We start from the raw sequence: 17381 nt of genomic DNA on the forward strand, positions 1-17381 counted from the left end.
TCCGCTGGGCTTCCCTGACTCCTCTGTCTTTAGAATAAAATTCTTTCCTGGGAAACGGAGGGGAGTTCTGCCCAAGGCCTGTTTTACGGAATTCTTGAGGACAAACATCAACATCCGGCAGGTGAAGAGCCTCCGGCTCTTGTTGAACCGGCGAAAACCCCATGTTTTCATCTTCATCTGCCACAATAGTACTAGGAACAGGACTACAGGGCCCATGAGACATCACATTTGGCAGCGATCCGTAAACTCCTGCGATTTGCTTCTCTGACTCCTCTGTCTCTAGAGTAAGATTCCCTCCTGGGAAACGGAGGCGAGGAATGCCCAGGGTCTGTTTTACTGAATTCTTGAGGACAAACATCAACATCCGGAAGGTGAAAGGACTCCGGCTCTTGTTGAACCGGCGAAAACCCCATGTTTTCATCTTCATCTGCCACGATAGTACTAGGAACAGGACTACAAGGCCCATGGGGCATCACACTATCCCCTCTCCCAAGGCCCCCCTCATTCAGGGCCCGTCCCTGAGAGTCGCGGGGCCGCGGCTTGGTAGGGTAGGCCTGATGGAAGCGGCGGACCAAATCAGGGGCGTGGACTGTGGAAGCGTCTTCCCAGGAGCGTTCTTCTGGGCCAAACCCCACCCAGTCAATGAGATACTGAAGGCGGCGGCGATGGAAGCGAGAATCCAAAATGTCCTGAACCTCGAATTCCTCCTCTCCGTCCACTAAAACAGGGGCGGGGGGCGGCCGGCTCGCGTCGGGGCGTACACCATCCGCCGGAAGGAGGAGGGAATGGTGGAACATCACAGTGGTGAAGATAATCAGTGCACTCTTCTTTGCTTTGAAAATATATCTGTGGGCTGGTTTTCTGACAGTTTTGAACTCGATTATTATTTGTGTATTTAGATATATCTTTGGGATAGTTGAATATCCCTGAAATCACCACCTGCCTCTTCTAGTTTAAAGAGAAATTGTTGTAGAGGCAGCCCTGCATAACCATCATTGATTAAAGATCTCCGTTTCCGTTGTGACTAAAAGTTGGATTTAGGACTGTGGATGCTAAATGTATTAAATTCAGAGTTTTTATGCTGATACAGCATACAGATGGAATTCTGCCTAGTGTTTTAGTTTGGGGCATGAAATATAACATCTGAAGTCTTTTTCATGGTGCATGTAAAGTAGGGCATGAAACAAATTAACTATATATAGGTAAAATGGTTATTCATAATGTAATAAGGCTCTGTATTATTGAGGGCTCGTTTCCTCTAAGTGCTAGCTCTCCTGCTTTAATTAGTTTCAAGGAGTATTATATTTCCAAATTTCATTTTCCCCTAATATCTGAACTATAGAGGAGCAGGAAATTTAAAATTGCCCTCTGAGGACCACATAGAAGCAACTGTAGCAGGTGCATGAAGTAGCTTCCTGGCTGTAAAAACAAAATAAAATAGAAAATGAAAATGAAAAACAGCTACACAAGGGTGCAAGTAAGCAGAAGTAGGAACAGGATAAATTTAACCCTCAAACCGTTTATTTTTTTAGAATGTCACCAGTGTTAAGCAAAGTGATGAATAAATGGCAATTAAAGGATGTATGGAGAGTGATAAAGAGTGAGGAGAGGAAATATACATATTACTCAACTGTACATAAAGTATATACTAGAATTGATTACATTTTTGTTTCTAAAAATATGTTAAGCAAATTGTTGAATGTGGATATTGGGAATATTAAGGTGTCTGATCATGCTATGGTGTCAACTGAAATTATTTTAAAATGTGATTTTGATAAAATGAGAAGATGGAGATTAAATATGAAAATTTTGAATTACAAAGAAATAGTGGATAGAATAAAAATGGAATGGCAAGAAGTTTGGGAATTGAATGACAGGGAAGTATCAAAAGGTACATTATGGGATGCAATGAAAGCGGCAGCGAGAGGGTTGTGTAGAAAAGAAACAATAAACTTGAAAAGAAGGCAAGAAGAAAGGAAAAGGAAATTAGAGAAAGAAATAGGAGAGTTGGAAAAGGAATATGTAATAAAGAAAAATATACAAATACATACAAAGCTAAGGGCAAAGAAAGAGGAACTGGATAAAATGGAAATAGATGAGGTACAAGAAAATTTAGTATACTTAAGAAGGGAATTTTTTGAATTCAGTAACAAGAATTCCAAAATGTTAGCCAATTCCACACACACAAAAAAGAAAATGGAAAATACTATAAATATGATAAAAGATAAAACAGGTAAAATATGTAGAGCGATGGAAGAAAAATTAAAAATATTTCAGGAGTTTTATAGTGACTTATATCAGACAAAAGCTGGTTGTACTGAGGAAATTAGGAAATATGTGGAAGAAAACTGGGAGTGTAAACTGGAAGAAAAAGTTAAGGAGTTATTGGAACAATCTATTAAGAGGAAGGAAATAGAAGACATTATCAAGAATTTAAAAGCCGGGAAGGCTCCAGGTATGGATGGACTAGGAACAGAATATTATAAAAGTTTTAGTGAAATATTAATACCAAAATTGTTAGAATTGTATAATGGAGTAATGAAAGGAGAGAAAATTCCGGAATCGTGGAGAATGTCATAATATTGATACCAAAACCAGACAAGGATTTAACGGATCCAGGGTCATATAGGCCCATATCGTTAGTAAATCAGGATGCAAAAATATTATCAGCTATAATAGCTAACAGATTAAATAAATGTATGTATAAATACATAAAAATGGACCAATGTGGATTTGTAAAAGGGAGACAAATGTCCAACTTGATAGGGAGAGTAATAAATAAAATATGGAGGGCTCAAAGGGAAAAGATTAAAGTAGGGATATTAGCATTAGATATATTCAAAGCTTTTGATTGTGTGGAATGGCAGACATTAAAGGAAATTATGAACAAATTTGGAATGGGAATTAGGATTAATAGAACTATATTATTCAAAAAATTTGGCAATCGTAGCGATTAATGATGGAGTGACTAAAGAAATTGAAGTGACAAGGGGAACAAGACAAGGGTGCCCTTTATCACCAATTTTGTTCACTATGGTGATTGAACTATTCGGAAATTAGGAAAGATAAATCTGGAGGGAGTAGGAACAAAGGCAAAACAAAAATTAAGCTTATTTGCTGATGATACACTGTTATGTATAAAAAATATGGCGGATAAAATGGATAGGATAAAAGATTATTTAGAGACATTTAGTAGGACAGCAGGTTTACAAATAAGTTGGAATAAATCAGAAATGATGCTATTGAATTACACGAAAAAGAAGAAAAGGATTTTATAGAACAGAGCAAGATGGGAATACGAATTAAGAATAAATTAAAATATTTGGGAATAATTATAACCAAGGATTTAAAAATTTAAATCAAGCTGTATTTTATAGGCAGCGTGGAAGAGGCCTAAGTGGACCCTGCCTGTCCCCTGGGCACCATTGTGGCTGAGGGGGTTGCTATGACATGAAGGGGGCGGGGCCTAAAGGGAACAGGGCCTACCCTTCTGACTGGCAGCCAGTGGGAGAACAGTTCCTCATCCCTCCCCCCGCTTTCTGTTTTTGGCAGTGTTTTTATTTGGACTTTATATTTCTAGGTTTATTTGATTGAAAGACATATATTAGATTACTGTGTCTTTTGTGGCCAAATTTGGTGTGATTGTTCAGTGGTTTACTCCATGGGAAAAACACACATTACATCTATATATATAAAAGAGTGATGGCATCACGGCAACTCACAAAACAACAAAAGTACAGGCCCCCCAACCTCAAAATTTGACAACACAACCCATCATCCACGCCTCTAGGTTGATACAACAAAAAGAAAAGAAAAATAAAGTCCTAATTAGAGGGAGAGCAATAATTTTTTTTATCCAATTGCTGCCAGTTTAGAGGGCTAATCTCTGCCCACTTGGTTGCCTAGCAACCAAGGCACAGCCAGGTTTCAGTTAGGGGACAGGCAGATTTAGGCCTCACTTAGGCTTCTTCCACAGATTATCAGATTTGCACTGGATTATATGGCAGTATAGACTCAAGGCCCTTCCACACAGCTATATAACCCATTTATAATCTTATATTATCTGCTTTGCACTGGATTATCTTGAGTCCACACTACCATATAATCCACTTCAGTGTGCATTTTATACAGCTGTGAAGAAGGGGCCTCATATAATCCAGTTCTGAGCAGATAATATAAGATTAGAAATATACAGTAGAGTCTCACTTATCCAACATAAACAGGCCGGCAGGATAAGTGAACATGTTGGATAATAAGAAGGGATTCAGGAAAAGCCAATTAAACATCAAATTAGGTAATCGTTATACAAATTAAGCACCAAAACATAATATTATACAACAAATTTGACAGAAAAAGTAGTTCCATACGCAGTAATGCTATGTAGTAATTACAGTAGAGTCTCACTTATCCAACACTCGCTTATCCAATGTTCTGGATTATCCAACGGATTTTTGTAGTCAATGCTTTCAATATATCGTGATATTTTGGGGCTAAATTCATAAATCTCTAAAACCAGGACAGTAAATAAACAGGGGAATTCCACACAGGAAACAATCAGGGCCAGCTAACACCTCCCAACAAAGTATTCCCATCATTAAAGTCTGGCAAATCCTGTTTCCTCAGGGCCACAGACAGTAGAAGCACATAAAATATCGCAAACAACACCACTCTGAAAACAAGGGAATTCCAGACAGGAAACAATCAGGGCCAGCTAACACCTCCCAACAAAAAATTCACTCAGGGAGGAAACAGCCAGGCTTTAAAGCTGCAAGGCCATTACATCCTAATCATTTTTTCCTAATTGCAGCATTCATACTTGCCTCCAACAGACAAAAAAAAACCAATCAGAAATATTGTATATTTACAACCTTTAGGAAATAATATCCCCTGATGGCGCAGTGTGTTAAAGCGCTGAGCTGCTGAACTTCTGGACCGAAAGGCCGCAGGTTTGAATTGGGGGAGCGGAGAGAGCCCCCACTGTTAGCCCCAGCTTCTGCCAACCCAGAAGTTCAAAAACATGCAAATGTGAGTGCATCAATAGGTACTGCTCCAGCGGGAAGGTAACACCGCTCCATGCAGTCATCCCACATGACCTTGGAGGAGTCTACGGACAACGCCGGCTCTTCGGCGTAGAAATGCAGATGAGCACCAACCCCCAGAGTAAGACACGACTGGACTTAATGTCTGGGGAAAACGTTTAACCTTTACCTTAACTACCACCAATTCCTCAATACTTTCTTTCCCATACCACCATACTTCGCCACAGCAACGCGTGGCCGGGCACAGCTAGTTTTTATATATATTGATAGGTTGAAACAATGTATTCTGCCTTCTAAACAGGTATTTGAATTGGGCTAACTATCGAAGAGCAAAAACTGATCTTTTTAGCCTCCCACACCATTTTGCCTTTTACAAGCTGTGGTTATGATAAGTGGGAGAACTATTAATATAGCTTACACATAGCATGTTGTTAATAAGAATGTGCGTAGGTGTTTTGTTTTTAAAATATTTGAAATATCCAGCCATGATTGTTTAGATACAGGAAATATTTCTGAATGTATCAGTGCTATGCTTTAAATTAATCAGTTTCTAGTTAATTATATTTGTCTCTTTTCTCTTTTTCTCCTGTTTTACTTCAGTGTTCTTCTCTCAACTAATTTTTAATTTATTTGTGTGCTAAAGCATATCAGGACTATCAACTTGACAAATATACACTGGCTGAAACATTTTTCCTTTCATACCTTTTCCCTAACCCTTTATTATCTATTTCTTTTTTTCCATAAAATTAGTTTGTCTACTTGGTGGTTGATCTTAGCAGAAGTTGTAAAATTCTGTTTTTCTCTGGTGAATGGAAGATAGTGGATTGGTAATCATTGATACAGTCAGAAAAAGAGCAAACTGGCCTTTTTATACAAGAAGACATGTGAAGGAATTATCATTTAGCCATTTATGAGACAGAACCAGCCAATTTTGGGTTCTAGCACAAGAAAATACAGGTGATTTGCTAGGTGAAGGGGAATATGAAAATTCAAAGTAAGTTTTTTGTGTATGCAGTACAATTGTCATATCCACGGAGGATATGTTCCAAGACATACACACGCCTATGAATAGGTAAAATTACACCCTATATTTTGATTATACTTGGGCCAGAAGCATACTATAAAATTGTATTGGAGCACCTAGAGAGGACCACAAACATATCTGGGAGACATTTTTTTCAAGCATGAGTAAATGAACCTATGGATATTGAAGCATAGTGAAATCTGTGAATAAGAGGGCCTCACTGTACTGCCCCCTTGATCCACTCACTGAGGGACTCCGCCTTCGCTTGGGCCGGGAGAAGATCATGCAAGGCTGGCAAGGGAGCTTGAGGGGAGCCCCTGCAGTGGTGAGAAGAGCTGGAGACGGCTTTGAAGACAGGCCAAGCTCACAGGGAGTGGGGAGGAAGGAGGGGACCTTGGCATAGGCAACTGGAAGCCTCCTTTCTCTCCATTTCTGCCTCTAAAGGGCAGATGGTGGTGGGGAAGCTGAGAGGGAGCCACTCAGGGGGGGAGAAAGGAAGGGTTGGCTGAAGCCCCTGAACCCTGCAGGGTCTTGGCAAATGGGTTTAATTTGTTCTGTGATCGAGCTTTGGGAAAATCTGCTTTGACATACCGTAGGAGCAAATTGAGTTACGGTCTTGTTCACAGTACAAATTAAATGTGTATGTCAAGGTATCACTGTATTAGATAATTGGGTACTGTTCCATTGTCCAGTCAGAGGCCAAAAGAGGGTGCTAGACAGAGAAGGATAGTCCATTTTATTGGGGGGGGGGGAGTTGAGGGAAGAAAACAGTTTTTCCCATTGTCGCAGGTTATTCCCACTTCCCACTTCATAAATGAGGGTTATTTCCATGACGGCGTCATGAGTGGAAGGAATAACAGGAAAATGCAGAAAATAGTTTTACCCTTTCAACCCCCCACTCCCGTAAAATGGACTATCCTCTGTCTAGTGCCCCTTTTTGGCCTCCACCCTGATAATGGAACAGTACCAAAAATTGGAGGGAAGAACTAGCTATTACTAGTAGAGTACATATTTTGTGAGCATGTGGTAACAATTCAGTCATGGTGTTGCAGTCTGACCTTCTTCCATAGTAAGGGGAACATTGCAACCATTGAGTTGCATGCCCAGGAGGACACAGAATTCACATGAGCAAAAAATAACAGTTGCTTTCTTTGGGAGTTCTATCAAATTGAAATTATAAAACAAGGAACCACTAGATGGAGCTAATATTCCATTCATTCCCTGGCTGCTTCTTATTGAAATCCAAGGGTTCCAAGGTCAAAGAATCTTCAGCTCACTCCTTCCCTCCTTCAACAACAGTCTTTGTGAACATTTCCTTCTGTCATTCCTTTCAGCCTTTCTTCTCCTGTGTGAAACCTCTCTTCCAGTTGTCTTATCTTGTATCATCAAGGCCTACTTCAGGACCCCACCTCTCTTCATTCCCCCTCCAACTTTCCACACTGTTCTCTATTAATTCCTTCGCTGCTCCACCATGTCTCCTTCAACTAAGGATCCTCTGTTGTCGTTTGGTCTTGGATGGTTTGCTCTGTAAGTGCAACCCAGTTGCGCATGGGAAGATAGGAAGCTTCCTTTAGAACATGTAAGTCCACTGGCCTCAGAATTACACTATTGTCTAGGTAGAAGCTCTCCATGAAAAACACATTTCTCCATGCAAAATGTGTTCTTTGATACTGATTCTGAGTCCATCCTTAGGACTTCTTCAGGAAGGTTTTCAAGAAATGCATTTCTAAAATCCTTTAGGGTCATGACCAGTAGGAAATATTGAATTAGATTTTAAAATATTCTGGATTGACATTAGGCAGCACCTTCCTTTTCTTTCTGGAATAAGATTTGGTGAACATCAATGTGTTTAATGTGTTGTCGAAGGCTTTCATGGCCAGGATCAAAGGGTTGTTGTATGTTTTCTGGGCTGTATGGCCATGTTCCAGAAGTATTCTCTCCTGACGTGTTGCCCACATCTATGGAAGGCATCCTCAGAGGTTGTGAGGTCACAACCTCTGAGGATGCCTGCCATAGATGTGGGCGAAACGTCAGGAGACAATACTTCTGGAATATGGCCATACAGCCCGGAAAACATACAACAACCCCATCAATGTGTTTGCCTCAATTAAGAAATTATTTATCTGCTTGATACAAAAGTATTTTATCAAGACGGCTAGGAGAAAATTATGATGATGCTGGACTTAATGCTTTTGTCCATACTCATAATAAAACTGTACTTTTTTGTACCTTGGGAAAGTAGAATAGAAGGATAATAAAGTTATCCTTGTTGATATAGGAAGTGTGAAATTTAGGGGAATTATTCCTGTCTACCATCCAGATTCTCCTAGCAGCTCTGCTTATTCAAGCATTCCTCAATTTTACTTTGCAACATCTGGTTCATTTTGCTAAGCGCTGAAAGTTCCAGCTGCCTCCATTGTCCATCAATTCATATTCATTCTAGATCTTTTACCATCTTATTGTAGATATATTACTTGCTACTCCACATGAATGATGCAGCTTAATGGGAAAACTCAGTTGGGTATTAATATATATCACCCAAGAGTTCAATCTGCATTCTAATTGGATTAAAGTTTTTGATAAAGAAAATTTGGCCAAGTTGTTGATTTTGCAGAATCCAATATCATAACCTAGACTTCAAAAGGGCCAAGACTGGCATTTCCACTTAACTGAAACACTGGATCATCAAACATGCATGAGCAGAAGGTTAGACCCACGTTAATTGTACAACATACATTAGCCAAATTCAGTTAGATGTTCACAATAATTTACATACTGTATGTAAAAAAGTGGAAAAGCCTTTTAAATGAATAGCCTTCCTGCCCAGAGGGTATTTCTAATAAGATTCAGAAGCACTTGGAATTGCATCTTATATCATTGAATCCTAGGCATTCATATATTGTGGAGAGGAATATGAAAATACAGCATACGATTGTTAATTTCTGTATCATGTACAATTAAGGTTAACTGGACTCTGTTGTTATATTCATTGGTTGATTAAATAGTAGGTCTCAATAAAATAGAAAAATCCAAATATTAAAAGGCGATTATATTAAAAGCTCAATATAAAACTAAGCAATTAATAGACACCAGCACCCACCCAGTAAATAACATGCCCTCAGCAATGAGTCACTTGCCAAAAGCCTGTCTGGATTTTTTTAAAAGTACTACCCTGGCTCCCTTAACACAGAGTTCCTGGCATTCAGTTGTAAGGAGCCAAAATTAGATAGGCTAAGACTCTTGGGACCACATATAGGTTTTTAGCACCTCACTTTCCAACTAATGAATGATTAATTCATATTGTTGTTGTGTGCTTTCAAGACATTTCAGACTTTGGGCAACCCTGTCACATACTTTCCTTGTCAAGATTTATTTAAAGGGGATTTGCCTTTGTCTTCCTCTGAAGCTGAGAGAGTGTGACTTGCCTAAAGTCACCCAATGGGTTGAGAGCCGTAGTCCAAGGTTCAAACCATTACATCACTATTTCTGAATTATTCCCTCTCTTTTTCCTTTCTTTCTTTCTGTCTCACTCTCGCACTTTCTTACTTTTCTTCCTTCTCTCTCTGTTTCTGACAGGTAGGCAGCAGCAGCAGGTTCAAGGGCAGTAAGGGAAGTGGATGGCAGAAGCAGATTCAGGGGCAGCATTAGCAGGTGGGCAGCAGCAGCAGCTTTGCGAGAGGGCATGGACAGCAGCGCTCTGTGGACCATGCCAATGGCTTGTGCAGGCCGCGTGTAGGCCTGGCCTATACTCAAATCATATAGTGCAATACAGATCATAATCAGACTTTTTATCTGTAACTAGAAACAGACTGTACCCATTGACACTGTCCTAAGAAGGGAGCTGTGTGCTCCCAGTAAAGAGTTACCTGAGTATTTTAGATCAGGCGAAGTTTCTGAGCCCTGTTGAAGGGCAGTCTTATACAGAGAATCTTATAGTAATCTCTCCAACGTAGATAATTTGTCTCATCCATGGAACCCCAGGAGCTGAGAAATCTCCAATTGCTTGCTCAGGAATGGATTAGAAGACACTGATCAATAATTGTCCCGTTTGGATGCCTAAATACTCTAAAACAGGCATGGGCAAACTTCGACCCTCCAGGTATTTTGGACTTAAACTCCCACAATTCCTAAGTTTGTCCATGCCTGCTATAAAGGCACGAGATCCCATTGTTCTTGGAAGCTAAGCAGGGTCATCCCTGATTAGTACATGGATGGGAGGCCACTAACAAATACCTAGTGCAGTTTCTGTATGTTGTCTCTATTCATATATTTCCATTCTTAGTTTTTCTAATAGGACTGTACTCCAAATTTTGTTTAGCCAATTGCATTTATCCATTAGAGTTTTCCTTTATTGTGCATTTTCAGCTCTGGCCACAACAAGGAGTAATCAAATCAGATATTTAAGTTACTTGTTGTCAATACCAATAATTTGTGAAACTGTATATATATTCTAGTTTGTCATATGTGAAAGAAAATAAACTGTCATATGTGAAAGAAAATAAACTACCATATGTACTTGAATCTAATGTGCATCTTTTTTTGGCTTGATTATTTAGTCAAAATTGAGGTGCTCGTTAGATTTGATGGTGCATTACAATTACGCGCCAAAAGGTGTCTTTGCCCCTCTATCAGGCTGAGAGTAGCAAACTCGTCAGCCTCCGCTTGATGGTTGCTGGGGCTTCCCTCCTCAAGCCTTTCTCCTTCGTCTTCCAGTTGAGAGGCGAAGGAGAAAGGGCACCCCTTTCTCTCCATGGCCATTTCTCTTTTGTCCCCAAATGGTTTCCCAAGCATTCTGATTTGTCCAGCTATTCCATTAAAAATACCTCCCATTAACATATAGAATGTGGATATTCATCTATTTATTCAATTCTGCATAGTTAGACAAATTTCTGAAAGAAAAATCTGGATGCAAAATAATTGTAAGGAAGGATGATAGCTGCATTGCTGGCAGTTTTTTGGTGTTTACATCAGAAATGGATCTTGTTATCTTGTATCTCTTCAGCTGTCCCTGACAAAATGTTAGTGTGTTATAATGTGGATCAATATGTCAGAACAGGTCCAAAACAGTTTATTCACAAGGCTTTCTGCTAGTTGTTCATAATGGCCTATCAAGTGGTTTGCCTTAGTTTTGTTGAGCCACAGTATTTTAAACCTTCAGACTCAGAAAACAGCTCAATTGAAAAATCATACAAATGCAGTGGTAGCAAAACATAATACATTCATTAACAGCACTACTGTCAGAGTAAACTTTCAGTAATCTCTAGCCTATGTTTGGTTGGACTGTTCCAGTATTTTCTGTTGAAAGCAGCAGAAATATCTGGCAAAGCAGCAGGAAAATCTTTCAAGAGCTGTCAAGAAACCATTCATATCCATCAACCTAATTCTTACAAGTTGCTGTGATTTTGAAGCTATTTGTCCATTGCAACACAATTGTAAGTTATGCCATACCTTGTTCACCAGTATATTTCTGTTTTTCTGCACAACATATTAAGCAAACTGAAAACATGAAATTTAAGCCTTATATCTACCTATATAGCTTAAAATGAGGAGTAGAATTTTTGATTCTATGACTTTATGTTACTATATTAATTTCTCCTTGTGGTAGTAATGAACTACTGTAAATTTGCAAAGAACGGTCCTCTTCTTGCTCTATAGCCTCCTTCTAATCAATTTTCTTCCCTGCCATTGCAATAAATGTATTTGATCAATATTAATTTGTTGCCTGGCATTCTTATTTGCCTTTCTTTTTTTACTCATCCGCATCCCTCTGTGCCTGATTATTGGGTGTAATTTTGTAAAAGATGGATCTTGGGCTACATACTCCAATTTGTATTTGGTTACAGATAAGTGAATTCTGTGATCTTAGTAATCTCATATGACATTTCCCTGAGATATCATCATGCTTTGAATTCTTTTTTCTGAAGCCAGAATGCTAGTTATTGGACTCAGGTTGCTATCAGAGCTGTAGCCAGGGGGTAGGTTTAAAAGTTCCCCTAATTTGTCAGGTTAAAAATTTGTCAGGTTAAAAAAACATGGTTTGCTCATAAATTGGTTAACCAGTTAAAATTCATGAGTAAACCAGTTTTTTTGGGGGGGGGGGGGAATTGAACCCTTAACCCCCCCCCCCCTGGCTATGGCCCTTGTTGCTATGCACATTTTACAACCTTTTATTAATGACAGCATAGAACATTTAAAATATAAATGGCATTTATTGCTCCTTTATAAACTAAATTCTTCCTGTGAACTTTGAAAAACAGAGCAGCTTGAATTGATACTGTGCACTTTTGGCATGATTATGTCATACGTCTTCTACTTGGTTAAAGGACTAAGTTGGAGAATTTCTGCTAGTTGGTTTAAATTAGGCACTTGTACCTATTTGATTTACTTATGAAAGATGTATTACTGGTGTCATTTTAAAGTATTTCCATTGAAACAAAAACAGTTGATTGCGCTGATCAAAATATCAATGAGGGGCAACAGTGACACAAGTATTGTCTTAAAACTCATGCTTGTTGACGAAAAATGTCAAGAAATTCTCTTTGTCGAAAATATTTTTTTTTACTTCTTTGAAAACTATCACTGCAATCAGAATGGCTGACAGCTTTAGGTTCCAATCCACAAAACATCTTGGCAGCCAAAACTCCATTAATTCTATGGTGCATTTTGCCATGAGATTTCTTTGGGGCTTTTAATGTTTAGTATTGTTTCATTCCCTAGATTACCTTTTGCAGAAATGAGAAAACAAGGAAGCAAATGATGGGCAACCAGATAAAAAGGATAAGGCTCTTGTATCTATATCAATAGAATAGTTTTCCCCTAAGCATTATAAGTTCTATCTACTAGAATCCTCTCTTATATACAATTATTAAAAATGCAAGTGTCCTATTATCTGCCAAGTTTGGTCAGTCAAAGTAAAAAGATTTGAAGCTGGAAGAATTATAAATCCATAGAGAAAAATCCAAAGCTAGCATTCAGAACCTAGTTCTTCCTTGTGAATTGTTTCTATATGTCTTGGGGAGGTTGGCTCTGGAGGCCCAGTTGTTCAGATTGCCTTTAGCTGTAAGATGCTGTCTGTCATAAAGTAGCGTAATGTTCTTAGAATGCTGCCTTAAGTCTTCTCTGACTTACAGTGATCCTAGGATAACTCAGGCCCCTTCCACACAGCTGAATAAAATCCCACATTATCTGCTTTGAATTGGAATATATGGCAGTGTGGACTCAGATAACCCTGTTCAAAGCAGATATTGTGGGATTTTCTGCCTTGAGGTTCTAAGATATAGGGCTATGTGGAAGGGCCCTCGATCTTTCTTTTTTTGGCCAAGATTTTATTCATAGGATGTTTCCTGTTGTCTTTCTCTCTGGGCTTTTGTGACAGAGTGGAGATTTACACCCTGGGTCCTCAGAATCCTATGCCAAAACTCAAATCATTTTACCACACTGGCTTGTTTTAAACATAGCTGTTGTAAGATACTGTGTGGGCAGTTGAACAACAAAACATTCTGACAGAACTACATATCCTACTAAAGTAGGTATGGACAAACTTCGGCCCTCCAGGTGTTTGGAAATTCAGCTCCCACAATTCCTAACAGCCTGCCAGTTGTTAGAAATTGTGAGAGTTGAAATGCAAAACACCTGGAGGCAGGCATGTGGGGGGGGGGGGGGCTTGAGGGGCTTCAGCCCCCCCCCCCGAAATTGTCAGGGTGGTCCGCAAGAAGGCCTTACATTTATTATTTAAACTGTTATGTTTATTCATATCATGGAGCCCCCAGATGGCGTAGTGGACTAAGTGACTTGAAGGTTGGGTTGCTGACCTGAAAGCTGCCAGGTTCGAATCCCACCTGGGGAGAGTGTGGATGAGCTCCCTCTATCAGCTCCAGCTCCATGCGGGGACATGAGAGAAGCCTCCCACAAGGATGGTAAAAGCATCAAAACATCCGGGCGTCCCCTGGGCAACGTCCTTGCAGACGGCCAATTCTCTCACTCCAGAAGCAACTCCAGTCGCTCCTGACACGAAAAAAAACCAAAAAAACAAAAAAAATCATATCATCATCTGATCACCATGCTAAATATAACCCATATGCATGGGGGTATTGGGATTACGATACAAAAGGCTTCCTACGGTAGATCCTCTCTCACGCAGACTCAGCCCCTCCCCAACCAAAATCCCAGCCCCACCCCACCCCCGAATCAAAATCCTGGCTAGGGGCCTGCCTGGAGGGCCAAAGTTTGTCAATGCGTGTATTAGAAAGATGCATCATTAGCACATTCAAATATTTTGTTGCCCTCCCCATGGGAAAATTAAAAAGAAATCTTTAAAAAATATATTGCTTTAAAACAAGAAATAAAATGTTTTAGATGGGGTGTTCCTGACTGGACTTCTCTCCTTCTTAAACAATTTCTTCTCTGATTATGTTTTTATTAAAGAAATGCCATAACATGTTCAACTATGGGCCCTGCCACACAGCCATATATAACCCAGAAGATCAAGGCAGAAAAATCCCCCAGTGTCTGCTTTGAACTGGGTTATCTGTCATATATCCCAGTTCAAAGCAGAAAATTTGGGATTTCATTCGGTTGTGTGGAAGGGGCTTATGAAACGTAAAAGAAATCACCACAAACTTTGGGTGTAAATTAACAAGCATTCACAAATTATATCACTCAAAAATTAAACAAAGAAGTCAGTTGAGCTTTGTTGAAGGAGAACCTCATAGAAAGTTGATAAAATTTTATTCTTAAGAAGAGAAAGAATTAAGATCAAACATATCCTTCCAAAAGTCAGTTTCATGTTGTAGAGACCTCAACCATTGTATATTGCTGTTAAAGTATTCAATAAAAATACAATCCCACAACATTCCTACTCTTTAAATTGTGTAAATTTCTCTGCTGCATGAAATCTGGAATGTAAAAGAAAAGGTTCTTCAGGGAAGGGTTCAGGGGACAATAGTGTTCTTGCAATTTTAGAAAATATAACATTGTACTCTTCAGAACTGTTGTTTATTTCTGATTTGGCCCACTTGGCAGTCTGTGTTTCCACAGTTAGCTCAATGAACTAACATGGCTTAACTACAATGCATGAAAATAAAGTTTGATGTCAGGTATTGCTAATCCCCATTCTCTAGATTCATTGTATTGTATTGGTAAAATCTGGGCCTTTTCTTGCTGAATATGAATTCACTAAACATTTTTATTACATTTTAAATTTGGAAAGGGTTGTTTTGGGTATAGTTTGGAATCAGAAATACAAGTAAGGGCTAACATACGTACTCTGGGTATTTTCCCTAATATGGAAAGCTTCAAATTCTGCCATGACTGGATTTTGGCCCTCATCCACTTAGTGATGGGAGTGTAGTTTGTAATATTTACATCAAGATAAAGAAATCCAGATGGTTGTAGTTTAAGCCTCTTAGACCCTCATAATGTGTCTCTTGTAGGGATGGAAGTATTAAAAACACGATAATGGGCTTTTGGAAATTGATGTTGTGTCCCAAAAGCACAAAAAAGTATCTAGCAACCTTCTTAGCTGTATAAAGGATTAATCGGGGTTCTGTAAAAAAAATAAATCAGGATATCATCTACACATGTTTGAAGCTATTGATCTGAGGACGCTACATTTTTAAATTAGATAACTAAGGCTTCAATAGCCAATGCAAAAAGGAGTGGCAATAATAGACAGTCCTGTTTTGCACTTGTTTGAAGATGGCTAGGGGCCAAGTCTACTTTATTAACTGAATAATTGCCTCTGAATGTTTGTATAAATGTGTTGTTATGATGTTGTGCCCAGATTCACCACCGGAAGCACCCCAAAAGGAAACCCATCACTCCCTCCTGACGTACTCCTTCAGTGCTTCTAAAAAAGAGTGGTGCCGTTGGATTATTTGACGGAGGAGTGATATGTACTGTATTTCATAAATTCTAAGCTGCCCTTTTTTCCTATGTAAACATCTCTAAAAATAGTATGCGACTTAGAATCTCCAGTATATATTGTGTATTTTTATTGGTGGGGGTGATGGTACTGAAATTTGTTTGCATCTTACAATCAAAGAAATACCATGTGTTTTCTGCGAATTGGATGAACCAAATGTCTACCCAGCATAAAGTCCACTTTATCAGGATTTAGATATCCAAAATGTAATCATGATATAGAAGGCACCATGAATGTAGCATTTCAGCAGAGTTCTTCACAGAATGACAAGATCCAACAGCACTTATTCTTTAACTAAAATTGACATGATTTTTTTGCAACTTATTAGAGCTATAAATCTAAAGGATTTAGCTTAGAGGGTATTTTTTCAATTTTATAGGTAAGAATTATTTGTGATGAATACAAGCTGATCAAAGGGGATCCAAAATTTATACATTCATAAAATAAGTTAAGACCAAGTCAATTATTATAACATTCATCTGAGAATCCATTGGGACCAAGGATTTTCTGAGTTTAGCTTATCAACAAGTCCTTGGATTTCATTTATTTCTATGGGTTTGTTTGGGAGAGAATGATGTGTTTCAGTAAACCTTTTTAGAGATTTTACAAGCTTATCTATATCTAGATGTGTATGAATTATTCAGAATTTATACAATTCCTATATTATTTCCTTGGGTGTTCCCCTAGCTATAGTTCCCTAGCTATAGCTATGTTCCACTAGCTATAGTGAGGTAACCAATTTCTTTTCCAAACTACTTTTTAAGTTGCGTCGTAAGGAGGTAGGACTTTTTATTGTATTTTATATATGTATATTATAAATTTCATTATAATGTTCTCTGATATAGTGAAGACAGGTCTGACCCCCCCCCCCCCCCCGCTAACTAGGCTAATTCTACTTTTTTTAAAAAGGAAAAAGCTGAAAATATATTGCTGTATGACTAGTGTCTTTATATACTTCTGATAAGTGTGTACTGGTAATTTCATTTACTAAAAATATTTTATTTACTTTCCCCCTTTTTTTCCTCTTCCTTGAATGAAAAGACTGCCTTTAATGTATCACATAGCAGTCTCTCTGAAGTGGTGTGTTATTTTCTGAATATACCATATATGTTTTATAGTGTCTTCTATATGCATTTTTACAGTTTTCAGCAATCGAGAGCAGGGTTAAATCTCCAAATTTATGTCTTTTGTATTTCCTGTCCAAATTGCCGAGTTAAGATGATAGTCAGAATACAGTGGGGGGGGGGCAGTATTTAGTCAGATACCAATTGTACAAGTTCTCCCATATTGTCTGATTTTTCATGAATTTATTTGCAAATTATGGTGGAAAATAAGTATTTGGTCAATAACAAATGTTCATTTCAATACTTTGTTATATATCCTTTATTGGCAATGA

At 38.6% G+C, this 17381-nt stretch overlaps 1 protein-coding gene across 5 annotated transcripts in view; it reads left to right on the plus strand.

Annotated features, from left to right (window-relative positions):
* unk (unk zinc finger) overlaps positions 1 to 17381 on the plus strand; it is an 85468-nt gene that overhangs the window by 15675 nt on the left and 52412 nt on the right. The gene's annotated exons all lie outside the window — the stretch shown is intronic.

This window comes from Anolis carolinensis, chromosome 2, assembly GCF_035594765.1.
Source record: "Anolis carolinensis isolate JA03-04 chromosome 2, rAnoCar3.1.pri, whole genome shotgun sequence".
Classification (NCBI taxonomy): Eukaryota; Metazoa; Chordata; class Lepidosauria; order Squamata; family Dactyloidae; genus Anolis; species Anolis carolinensis.